Source organism: Cupressus sempervirens, chromosome 8 (genome assembly GCF_028749045.1).
Source record: "Cupressus sempervirens isolate cs-2001-9-10 chromosome 8, ASM2874904v1, whole genome shotgun sequence".
Taxonomy (NCBI): domain Eukaryota; kingdom Viridiplantae; phylum Streptophyta; class Pinopsida; order Cupressales; family Cupressaceae; genus Cupressus; species Cupressus sempervirens.
In genome coordinates this window covers 23,425,913-23,433,181 of record NC_143125.1, presented here as the reverse complement: position 1 = coordinate 23,433,181, position 7,269 = coordinate 23,425,913, and positions in this window count along the sequence as shown.

Genomic DNA, 7,269 nt, shown 5'->3' with positions numbered 1-7,269 from the left:
TTGCCTAGCTCTAGTCCCAGAGCATCTATGGGGGAAAGAGGGAGTGTCGTCTTAAAGAGGAAAGGAAAGTCGTGAGTAAATACCAACATCTCCAGGATCCAAACCTCCACCAAAGTCACATTTAGCCAGTAGTGTTACATGTAGAGAATCAACAATTTTCCCCCATAGGTGCCTGATCCCTAGCTACACATCATGAAGGATCCTCCTATTTCTCTCAAGCCAAACATGCCATAAAATAAGAGAAGGGCCAATACTCCAAGCAACCTGAAGAAAAGAGTTCTTGGAAGGGGGATGGCCTAGACAGTTCCAAAAGTTAGAAAAGGAGGAGACATTCCAACACATGCATCCCCACACACTCCACTAGTAGTGCCCAAATTGTTTGACAAAGGGGTAATAGAAAAAAAGGTGACAAGCAATCTCTTCACTATTACAACATAAGACATGGATGGAAAGCCCCTAGAAGCCTCTCTTGCAGAGATTCTCACAAGTAAGACAACGATTGTAAACCATAATCCAAAGGAAAAAGTTACACTTAGGCAAAGAAAAACTATTCCAAGCTTTCTTCCACCAAGAGACCTCCACCTCGCCAAAGAGTTTCTTAGTTAGTACAAGGTACCTTGAAGAAATAGAATAATTGCTAGAAGAAGCACCTCCCTAAGACAAAACATTAAGTTCCTACAAAGACTTGCACTCCCTAGAAGCTACGATCTGAGAAAGCTCCAATCAATCCCCCAGAAAACCACTCAACAACCAATCAGACGAATTCCTCTATCTAAAACCAATAGAAAGGCCTAGGTAATGAGCCTCTTTACAATGAGCCACTATATTCCATCCAATAGAAAGGAAAGAATCACAAAGAGGCTATAAGTGTAGATGAGAGGACAAGATAGGAGGATTATCATTCTGAGAATCATCCAAAATAGAGCCTCAGTGCCTCTATTACAGATCCAAAATAGACTTCTCTTCGCAAGGTGAGCACCAATCTTGAGGGTACTCCACACCATAGAGCCTCTTCCCTCAAGAGGAAACCTAAAAACATATGAAGGTTCAACACTAGCTAAATACTTGTATGATAGGATACAGACCCAAAGATGAGACTAACTAGAACACTAGCGCTAGTAGAGCTTGGCAGCAAGAGCTTGATTACACAAGATAGAAGAATAAAGGCTGAGGGATCCTTCTTTTTTTGTCGTACAAATAGTGTCTCAATTGATGAGGCTCCATTTAGTATTTTGCAAATTTGCTACTCCAAAGAGATTAGCAAGAAAGAACATCAAATTTCTTAAGAAAATACACTGTAGTGGCCTAAACCATGCTTTTGTATATGGGAAGGGCTTGTATCATAGATTGCAAGAGGGTCACACTACTACTAGTAGAGAGCCAACTATGAGTCCAATGATTGACTTTTCATTGAAACTTGTCAATGATTGACTTTTTATTGAAGCTTGTCAAGAAATCTCAACCAAAAAAGCCTGGGGTGTCTTCCCACCATAATAGGGTCCCCCAAGTAAGTCAGAGAGAGAAAATCAATTTGAAATCTTAGGATATTAGTAATCCTCCACTAGATAGGCTCAAGAGTGTTGAAGAAAAAATAGAGGACTTGTGTTCATTGATTTTCTGACCAGAGGTAGCCAAATAAGTATTCAAGGTGAGATGAAAGGCTTTGGCTTCTCGAATCTAAGCTCTCCCAGAAAGGATCATATCATCAACAAACTGGAGGTGGGAAAGAGAGGGCAGACCATTTCCCCATTGCCAATCCTAAATTAGATTTTTGGAAACATGAGACTTGATAAGTCTACCGAGTCCCTCTGCCATAATGATAAACAAATAAGGAGAAAGAGGATCTCCCTAGCGAAGACCCTTAGATGCCCCATAAAGCTTAGATGGCTCACCATTAAGAAGGATTGAGAAGGAAGGAGTAGTAACACAACTCAAAACTCATCTAACCCATTCCTTTCTGAAGCCAAAAGCCAGAACAACTCTTTGCAAGAAAGCCCAATTGACTTTTTCATAAGCCTTATCCATATCAAGCTTGATAAACATAGTGCATTCTCTAGAAGTAAACATATAGTGAATGGATTTAGAAACAATAACCACCCCATCAAAAATTTATTTTCCAGCCATAAAACTCCCCTTATTCCTTAGAGAAAACCATGGAAAGCCAAATTTTAAGCCTCTCTACAAGGAGCTTAGTAATTATTTTATAGACCACATTACAAAGAGCAATGGGCCTAAAGAAGTCCAACTAATTAACCTCTTCCTTCTTTGGAATAAGGACTAGGAAAGTAACATTCAAGGCCCGGAGTACATCTTTGTTGGAATAGGACTCCTAAACCACATACAAAAGGTCATGATGGATAATATCCAAAAATTCCTAAAAGAATTCAATAGGGCAGCCATCGGGACCTAGAGCTTTGCCCTTACACAAGATAAAGACCAACTCCTCCAAGTCAGACATAAAAATCAGCCTCATAAGAGAGTCATTCATCTCCATAGTCACAAAAGAGGGAATATAGGACAAGATTGTATTCTCCTAAATCTTTGCTAGAGGCAAGTCATCTGAAAAGAGAGCAGAGTAAAACTAAATAGCTTCCCTGGAAATAGCTTGAGGGGAGGTTAGATACATCCCATCAGAAGTAACAAGACAAGAAATGTAACTCTTGTTACATTGAGATTGCATAGATTTTTGGAAAAATGTAGTGTTCTTTTCCTCTTCCCAAAGCCAGTCAACTCAAGCCTACTATTTCCACTAAATTTCTTCTCTAAGGTCCCACTTTGTTAAATCACTAGATTCTTGGGATTTCACTATGCCAAGATCTTTAGAAAAACCCAAATACTGAATTTTCCTAGTAATAACATCAAGATGATCTTGAGGCCTCTTCTTCATAATGTGGAGATTACCAAAACAATTCCTATTCCAATTCTTCAACTTCCTTTTGACATACTATAATTTTTTAGAGAAGGAGAACATAGCAGTGCCATAGGTGGGGCCTCCTTGTCTCCACTAGTAAGCCATTAAATCATGGAGAGAAGAGTCTCAAAGCCACATTAGCTGGAACTTAAAAGGAGGCTTCTTGGGGACAACAACATAACTAGCTATGAGCTTGATAGGCCAGTGGTTAGAGCCTCTCCAATCAAGAATTTAAGAAGAGAGAGAAAGAGAGCCACAATTCCAAAAGCAAGAAACTAGGAACCAATCCAAATATTCTAAGATGGCATCACCTCTAACCCTTCTATTGTTCCAAGTAAAGAGCCCATTTAGAGGTTTGGCATCAGAGAGATGTAAAAGATCTACATTTTATCAAAATATCTTAGAAGAAGGACCCAAGCGAGCCAACCCTCCCAGCTTCTCCTCCAGACTGATGACAAAGTTAAAATCCCTAGCTACAATCCAATGCAAGAATGGGTAATATGTTCTGAAATGCCTAATATGTGCCCCAAGCTTAATCTTTCTAGGGAGATCAATAGGGGCATACACATTAGTAACAAGAATCAACTCTTCAGTTTCCAAAGAAGAAGCCACCATTGAGAGAGCCGAGTGGCAAGAGATCTAGTAGAGAGGCATAACTTTCTTAGGATCCCAACAAATGGCAAGACCACTAGAGCTCCCAAAGCACCAACACATTGACATTGCCCTAGAAACCATGGACTCCATTGAAAGATTGGTCTCCTAGATACAAAGGATATCTGGAGAATGATTAGCCACCAGCTCATGAATAAATTTTTGTCTAGGGATGCTATTCAACCTCCATCTTTGACCAAATCTATTAGAAGAATGTCCTTTTCCTATAGAGTAGGAGAAACTAAAAGGGCACCAAACTCAAGTCCAATAGAGGTCTCTGGCTTTTGCTAAACTACATCTTGGTTGCCACTAAGAATAGAACTCCTCCCCTCTAGCCAGTAACCCACATTGAGCCTTGGTAAGAATGCCTTCTTCTATGACCATGTTGTCAAGCACCTCAAATCGATTGAATCCTAAGTCCACTTGATGATCTAGATGAGATCACTTTTGACCCCTCCCCTTAGCATAGTTTTGAGTAGGGATAAAACAACCCTTATTAGGACCAATATTATTGGATCACCCTTGTCCCTAACTTGAAGTGTTCATTTGAGCTTTCCCTTTACCAATATTTATCAATCTGAACATTCCCTTTTCTAGTAACAATAGTTTAAGCATTTCCCTTACCATCATTACCCATCTTTAGGCCTGAGAGCCCGCTAGTGGTACCATTGCCTTTAGAGGATTGAGGGCATTGGTGCTGTAAATGACCATACACATGACAAATGTGGTATTAGAAGAGAAGGGATTCATAGTCTACCTACTGAGTCCAAGAAGAAGAGCCTAGGAAAATTTCCAAACAATTTGGAAAAGTATTATTTAAATCAATTTCAACACAAATATGGGTATAAGAAATAACCTTTTTATCTAGTGATTGATGGGTTATAGCACTCAGCTTCTCAAGCACAGTGGCAATCTATTGAAGGATATCCTTATGCTAGAACTCCAAAGGAAGCCATGGCAAGCAAATTTAAAAAGGAACCCTTGAAGTAATATCCTCAATAGAATTGAAACCCATATGCCAAGGTTTGACAAAAAGACCCACATAGTTATAAAAATATGGGCCTCCCTAAAAGACCTAGTTCTAATCTAGCATGCAAGAGAAAGCCACCAAAAAGTAACTATTAGCAACCATTATAATATCCATATCACCTTCCACCTACCATGAATTACAAAGCTAGGCTTCCAGAGCTGACAGGGAAACCTAGATACCAAGAAACTTGCATATCAATGCATGTGTGGCCGAAAAGCCCACATCTTCCATTAATGCCTCTAGAGGGACAACTAGTATAGGATGATCCTAGCTACATGGAAGGTAGCCATTAGCTTTATTTAACTTTGAGCACTTGCTAAAATAAAATGTCTCCTTCTCCTTTGAACTCACCTCAAGAGAAGATCCACCAGAAGTTGAGGTTCCAGCAAGAATGAGACTCTTATCAACCTCGCTTGTGGCCACAAGAGACCAAAAAAAAAATTCCATTATAGCTAGAGATTCTGCAAAAATGTATCATAAAGCATTGCTTACATGTCATACTTACTCCATCGTGAAATCTCTCCACTCTATTCAATAGTGAGAATGTTAATAATTTTAGATACAACTTAATTGCTTATATAGTACGATGACATTTTTATTTAATTAGAAATCATTTTTAGTCCCTACCTTTAAAGGTAGAGACTAATGTTTTCATCACACTTATAAACAATTAATCAGTGATCGAAAATCCCTTCAACAAAAATTTAGAATTTTATCGTATTGTTTCCAATGTCTTCGTTTTCCAAATTTTATTATTTACTGTTTTATCCATTTTTTTCATTGGTAGGTGCTAAGGGCCCATTTGTTTGCTGGAATAAGACTGTAATAGGAAGAGAGAATTAGAATATGTTTTATATTCAATGTTTGGTACACTCAATCAGAATTGGGAATAGGAAGACATATTCTAATTTTGCTCCTAAAATGAGCAAATGGCTATGCCAAAAAAATCTATTATTGGAATAGGCCATTCCTATTCCCATTTTTTTTTTCAAAATTTAAAAAAAAAAAACTTTAAGATTTTTTTAACAATTTTTTTAAAACAATTTTTAAATAATATTTTTTAATTATATATTTTTTTTAAAAAAATCAAATAAATTATATTTCTCATTGATTTTAATGAATAAAATAAAAAATGAATATGAATTAACCTTTTTACCATTATTGAAAAAATAAACCAAAAAATAATAAATTAAAACAAAAAAAAAATCATTGAAATATTTTTAAAAATACAAAACTTAACCTTATTCCTATTCCATTTTTGTACAACCAAACAATGGATTAACATATTCCCAATTGAATTCCAAGTGAAGAATTGGCCTTTTCTATTCCCATTCCCATTCCATTTTTCTATTTTTATTTCCAATTCCTATGCTAGCAACCAAATGAGCCCTTAGTGTAATGAACTTCTTTAGTTTCTTACTTGTTGAGTGGAAAGACTCAAAAATGAAAAAATATTTTTTCCTAAAAATTGTGCTAATTGGATAAACTAGTCTACTAAAACCTTGGTTTAGATTAAACCATTGATGAAAAAATGGATTATGAGTGGCTTCCATCCATGTGGCAGTCATAATTTTACCTCTTGAATAGTGGGGTGAAAATTGATCATCTTCCAAGAGATAAAACCCTTCCTTCGGCTAAATCCCTATTACTTGCTTGAGGAAAAGCAACACCCTCCTTTACATACTCTCCCTCTCTCCAAGGGTTGTTTTTATTTGTCTCTTTAGGAAGAAATTGCTTCAATGACATGTATTAAATCCAAGCATTTTCTTTCAATTTGATTCTTTATTGGGTTCTTCACAATTTATATCTTGTACTCATATTGAACCCAATATATGTTGAGAACATGTGTCTCAACCTTGCAATCTTTTTCTAGAAAATTCTAGAATTTGTTTGTGGAAGTTTTCCACTTGTTTATATCTTTGAAAAGAGTGTATAAAATACAAAAAGATGCCCTATCCATAGTAGAATATAGAAGGGCCATTTTTAGAGCATAGTTAACTTGTTTTATGACTTTTATGGATGTCTAAACTAAGAGACAAAATTATGGACGGGATTACTATTTTAACCTGGCTATTTTTCCATCTTGGAAATGTAAATGTCAAAAATGGGTAACATGTGACATGGTAGTTTTTCCCATAGTTTTGTAAAACCACAAGTGGTCTGTAGGTTGTAAAATCACTATAAAAGGAGGGCTTGGGGAGGTGTTTGTGCAATTGAGTTTAGCTTGCAAGATTGGGTGCTAGAAGAAGTCTCTCTGAGTTTGAGTTATGGTGCTGCGCTCCTGTAAGAACTTGCATTGCAAGTGTATTGCAATCATCATGGTTTGATAATACATTGTGTGGGTTTTGGATGGTGAGGTTTTGACCTGAAAGGGTTTTCCCACAAGAATCACTATGTTATGTGCTCATTGTTATCTTGATTTTTCTTTATTATGCATTTCTTGAGATCTCTGAAATAGTTAGTTGAATTTGCATAATCATTCTCTCAAAGATTAGTGTAGGAAGTGATTTTGTGTACCTTTGCTTCCTTACAAGTGGTATCATAGCCTAGCAATTTTTGGTTCTATTTGTTGGGTGTAGGGTTTTTTGAGCTGATCAAGGTGTGAGTGGGAACTTGTTCAAAGTATTTCATTTATGATTTGTAGGATTAAAAATATGGAAATCATGTTGGGTAGGAT